The 5,000-nt window shown below is 25.8% G+C and overlaps 1 non-coding gene across 1 annotated transcript; it reads right to left on the bottom strand.

Annotated features, from left to right (window-relative positions):
• Positions 1 to 2,971: 2,971 nt before the first annotated feature.
• Positions 2,972 to 3,059, bottom strand: TRNAS-GCU (transfer RNA serine (anticodon GCU)). Its single transcript has one exon. It is a non-coding gene; the product is annotated as a tRNA-Ser (tRNA).
• Between the last annotated feature and the right edge of the window lie 1,941 nt (positions 3,060 to 5,000).

The raw sequence follows: 5,000 nt of genomic DNA, 5'->3' as shown, positions 1-5,000 counted from the left end.
TAGATTATTTATTAGTATTAGATATTAAAAGAAGGTATTAGATTAGTATTAGAATTATTTATTCTATTAAATTATTCTATTAATAAGTAATAAGATTAATATATTCAAAAGATTATTAAATTGAATATTATAATATATAAATATTCATATAGAGATAAGATAGAAATATGAAATTCAATATAAGAAAAAGAAAGAAAAAAAAAAGAAAGGGCCCTTTTCAATTGGGGAGAGATGGCTGAGTGGACTAAAGCGTCGGATTGCTAATCCGTTGTACGAATTTTTCGTACCGAGGGTTCGAATCCCTCTCTTCCGTTTCCATCAATGATTTGGTATTTTATTTACCTTTTGAATTTATAGAACAGAGTCTTTTTTGTTTCTTTTTTTTGTTTGTTTGAATTTTTGATTAACTTTTATTATTATTTCTATTTTTATTATTATCTATTATTTTATTTTTATTTCAATAGAATTATAATCTTTTTTTATTATAGTTAATAGTTAAAATTGAAAGATGTAAAATGGATAATGGATAATAAGAATATTTCAAATCAAGCACAAGCAAGGAAACACACAGAAAACAAGAATAAAAAAATATTTTTTTTCTTCACGTCCCGATTACGTCCTGGATCGTTAGATAGGAATCCGAAGATGAAAAGAGAAACAAGAATCTCACTACCGTGTAAACAAAAAGTTTAGAGTAAGCATTACACAATCTCCAAGATCATAAAAAAAAGAAAGAGAATAGATTCTCCTATACTACACATGAGGATTCACACTGTAAAACTTATCTGATCTTAGAAATCAAAATTGTTAAAATGTTCGAATCTTTTTTTCGAATAAATTCTTAATTTTTCTAGGACAGTATTCAAATTAAAGATCTCATCGAAAACTTACAGCAGCTTGCCAAACAAAAGCTAAGAGAAAAAGAGTACAGGTATTACTGGCATAATATCTACAATTGGATTCAAAAAAGCATAGGCTTCAGGTAATTTCGCGAAGAAAAAACTACTTGAATAAAGAGCAGAATTAATACAAATACAGACCAAACTAAAGATATTAAGCATAACAAACATTTTGTTCTTTAAGATAATTGTATTTTTTTTCTTTTTGTTTGTTTTGTGAATTAAATTAATAAAATTAAGTTAATATTTGATTAATATAGTCTATTATTAGATTAGAATTCTATTCTGAATTTTTCTAATACTATAAATGATTTTCCATTTTCTTTCGTTTTTTTTTCTTTGTTATTAATAAAAAAGAAAAAAACCAAAAGAAACGAAAAGAATACTGATAATGTGACTAATGACTTTCTTTTCGTTAATACTATTAATAAGAATCCCAAATAAATCGACCTCCTCCTACTGAGCATCGCCTAAAATCGAATATATATACTTAGCGCTATATGGCATTCATTTTCCGCAACTTCTTGCTTAGTTAATCTTCTTATGATTGAATATTATCTTTTGAACTGTCAATGCCTATCCTTCTGAATTCTCTGTCTGACTCAAGATTTAGTTTCCTTCTAATTTCTCGCATTTCTTAGTATCTTTGCTATTATTTTTTGTATTTCCTCGCATTGCGCTCTCTCTCCCAATAACCCCGCTCAGAGGCAGAGATCATTCGAGTCCCCCTATCTATCCGCTTGCCCACTCGCTCACTCTCTATCGAGTTGCTGATATGTCGAGTCTAGATGAAACTGAAATTCTTGATCATTACATAGAATTCAATTAAGATATTGCATGAGAGTTTGATTTCTTTTATTTCTTTTTTTTTCAGAATGGAAAGATTTTGATTGGTAAGTTCAAATCAAAGAAGAATTTTGGGGTCCACTTTTTTATTCATCATTTTTTTCGTATTAATTCGATTTATTTATTTATTCTATATATTATATATATTCTATTTTTATTCGTATTCGATTATTATTATTATTTTGATTTTCCATTTTTGTGATTTCTTATTAATAGTATTAATTAATTATAATTCATTATCACAATATCATTATTATTATTTCTTTTATTTTTTTTTTTCTTTTTTATTAATAAAAAGAAAAAAAAACGAAATAAAAGTGAAAATTCATTATTAGTATTAGAAAATTCAGAATAGAATTCTAATATCTAATAATAGAATATATTAATAATAATATTAACTTAATTTTTATTAATTTATTCACAAAACAAAAAGAAAAAATACAATTATCTTAAGAACAAATGTTTGTTATGCTTAATATCTTTAGTTTGGTCTGTATTTGTATTAATTCTGCTCTTTATTCAAGTAGTTTTTCTTCGCGAAATTACCTGAAGCCTATGCTTTTTTGAATCCAATTGTAGATATTATGCCAGTAATACCTGTACTCTTTTTTCTCTTAGCTTTTGTTTGGCAAGCTGCTGTAAGTTTTCGATGAGATCTTTAATTTGAATACTGTCCTAGAAAAATTAAGAATTTATTCGAAAAAAAGATTCGAACATTTTAACAATTTTGATTTCTAAGATCAGATAAGTTTTACAGTGTGAATCCTCATGTGTGTATAGGAGAATCTATTCTCTTTCTTTTTTTTTAATGATCTTGGAGATTGTGTAATGCTTACTCTAAAACTTTTTGTTTACACGGTAGTGATATTCTTTGTTTCTCTTTTCATCTTCGGATTCCTATCTAACGATCCAGGACGTAATCCGGGACGTGAAGAATAAAAAATCATATTTTTTATTCTTTTGTTTTCTGTGTTTTCCTTGCTTGTGCTTGATTTTGAAATATTCTTATTATCCATTATCCATTTTACATCTTTCAATTTTAACTATTAACTATAATAAAAAAAGATTATAATTCTATTGAAATAAAAATAAAATAATAGAAATAATAATAAAAATAGAATAATAATAAAAGTTAATCAAAAATTCAAACAAACAAAAAAAGAAACAAAAAAGACTCTGTTCTATAAATTCAAAAGGTAAATAAAATACCAAATCATTGATGGAAACGGAAAGAGAGGGATTCGAACCCTCGGTACGAAAAATTCGTACAACGGATTAGCAATCCGACGCTTTAGTCCACTCAGCCATCTCTCCCCAATTGAAAAGGGCCCTTTCTTTTTTTTTTCTTTCTTTTTCTTATATTGAATTTCATATTTCTATCTTATCTCTATATGAATATTTATATATTATAATATTCAATTTAATAATCTTTTTGAATATATTAATCTTATTACTTATTAATAGAATAATTTAATAGAATAAATAATTCTAATACTAATCTAATACCTTCTTTTAATATCTAATACTAATAAATAATCTAAGTAATGTAATAAAGAATCTAAAATAAAAAATATTCTAATATAAATGAATTCTAGAAATTCGAAAATTCAAATTCATTTTTTAATTGAATTTATTAATTATAAAAAATCAATAACAAATAATCAAATTAATATAATATAAATTAATATAAATAATTAGTATAATATAATTAATTCTAATTAGAATTTTTATTATTCTAATAGAATATTATTAAGTATTATTTTTTCTATATTCTATTTATAGATTCTAGAATAAGGAATAAAAAAGATTTTCAGCCCGGCTAGGTACTAACCCGGCCGGGCCTTTTTTGTTCCCATGAATTCTGGATAAAAATGATTTATTTGATCTGAAAAAAAGAATACTTGTTATTGAAACAAGATCAAACATAAGAATGTCATTTCTTATTACTCTTTCCCTTTTTCCGATAAAGTATCTAAAAGAAAAAAGAAAAAAAGAATGGAACTAAGGATTCTTGCACAATGCATTTTTATGTTATAACTTAAGTAGTTTTGTCGAGATGTATCGGTCAAACACCTTTACTTTAGCAAAACAAAATCCAAAAAGAAAATGGGTCCTCTTTTCTTAATTTCATTAGATCTCCTTACGAAACACGTCAACACTATAAATTTTATGATTCTTTTATGATCCTATTTCTGATTCCCTTGTTGTGGTGTTGGACAAAAGTACATTTATATACAATAATCGCATTAGGTTTAGTGGTAAAAGTGCGATTCTTTCTATGGATCCCTTACTAGTTAAGGGATCCCTCGTTTGATTCATATTCCGATCAAAACTTTATTATTATCTTAAAAGGGTTTAATCCTTTACCTCTCAAACGAACAATTCGAGGAATAATATACATTATCGTAATTTGTATTCAAAAAGAATCAATTCGAAATTGACAAATTGAATTATGAAATTAAAAACATAATTTTTTTGAATTGGATCAATACTCCCAATTTTTTGAGTATGAGTAAAGGATCCATGGAGAAAGATATAGAAAGGTTTTTTTTTATCGTAACTAAATCTTCCATTTTTTTTTATTTGTATAGGAGAGATTGAAGCAAATAGCTATTAAACGATTACTTTAGTTTACTAGAGATATCGACATATTTTTTTTAGCTCGATGAAAGAAGAATGCTTTTCCTAAGGATTCTCTTAAATAGAAATAGAGAACGAAGTAACTAGAAAAAAAAAAAGATTGTTAGAATCCGCCTCTTCTAGATTCTAGAGGGATCATCTAAAAAGCGGGATGTTTTGAATGCATTCAGACAGAAGGCTGACATAGATGTTATGGATGGCATTTTTTTTTTACGTCTTCCATTTGTTAATCTCTTCCATAAAGGAGCCGAATGAAACCAAAGTTTCACGTTCGGTTTTGAATTAGAGACGTTCAAAATGATGAATCAACGTCGACTATAACCCCTAGCCTTCCAAGCTAACGATGCGGGTTCGATTCCCGCTACCCGCTTCTATTATATCTTTTTATTCTATTCGAATCGAAATTTTTGTATTCTAGAATTAATATTATAGAATTAATTCATTAACATTAAATTAATATAATATATAACTAAAACTAATTAATTAGTTATTTATTATTTAGTTTTTAACTAAAAAAAAATAGACTAGAATTCGAAAAAGAAAATAGAATTCTTTAATTCATTCTAATTCTTTAATCTAATTATCTAATTAATTTAATGTAAAAATTGAAATGCA

This window comes from Prosopis cineraria, unplaced genomic scaffold (assembly GCF_029017545.1).
Source record: "Prosopis cineraria cultivar Desert tree isolate PC_DT_omini unplaced genomic scaffold, ASM2901754v1 PC607, whole genome shotgun sequence".
Taxonomy (NCBI): Eukaryota; Viridiplantae; Streptophyta; class Magnoliopsida; order Fabales; family Fabaceae; genus Prosopis; species Prosopis cineraria.
This window is presented reverse-complemented; position numbering and strand designations above follow the sequence as displayed.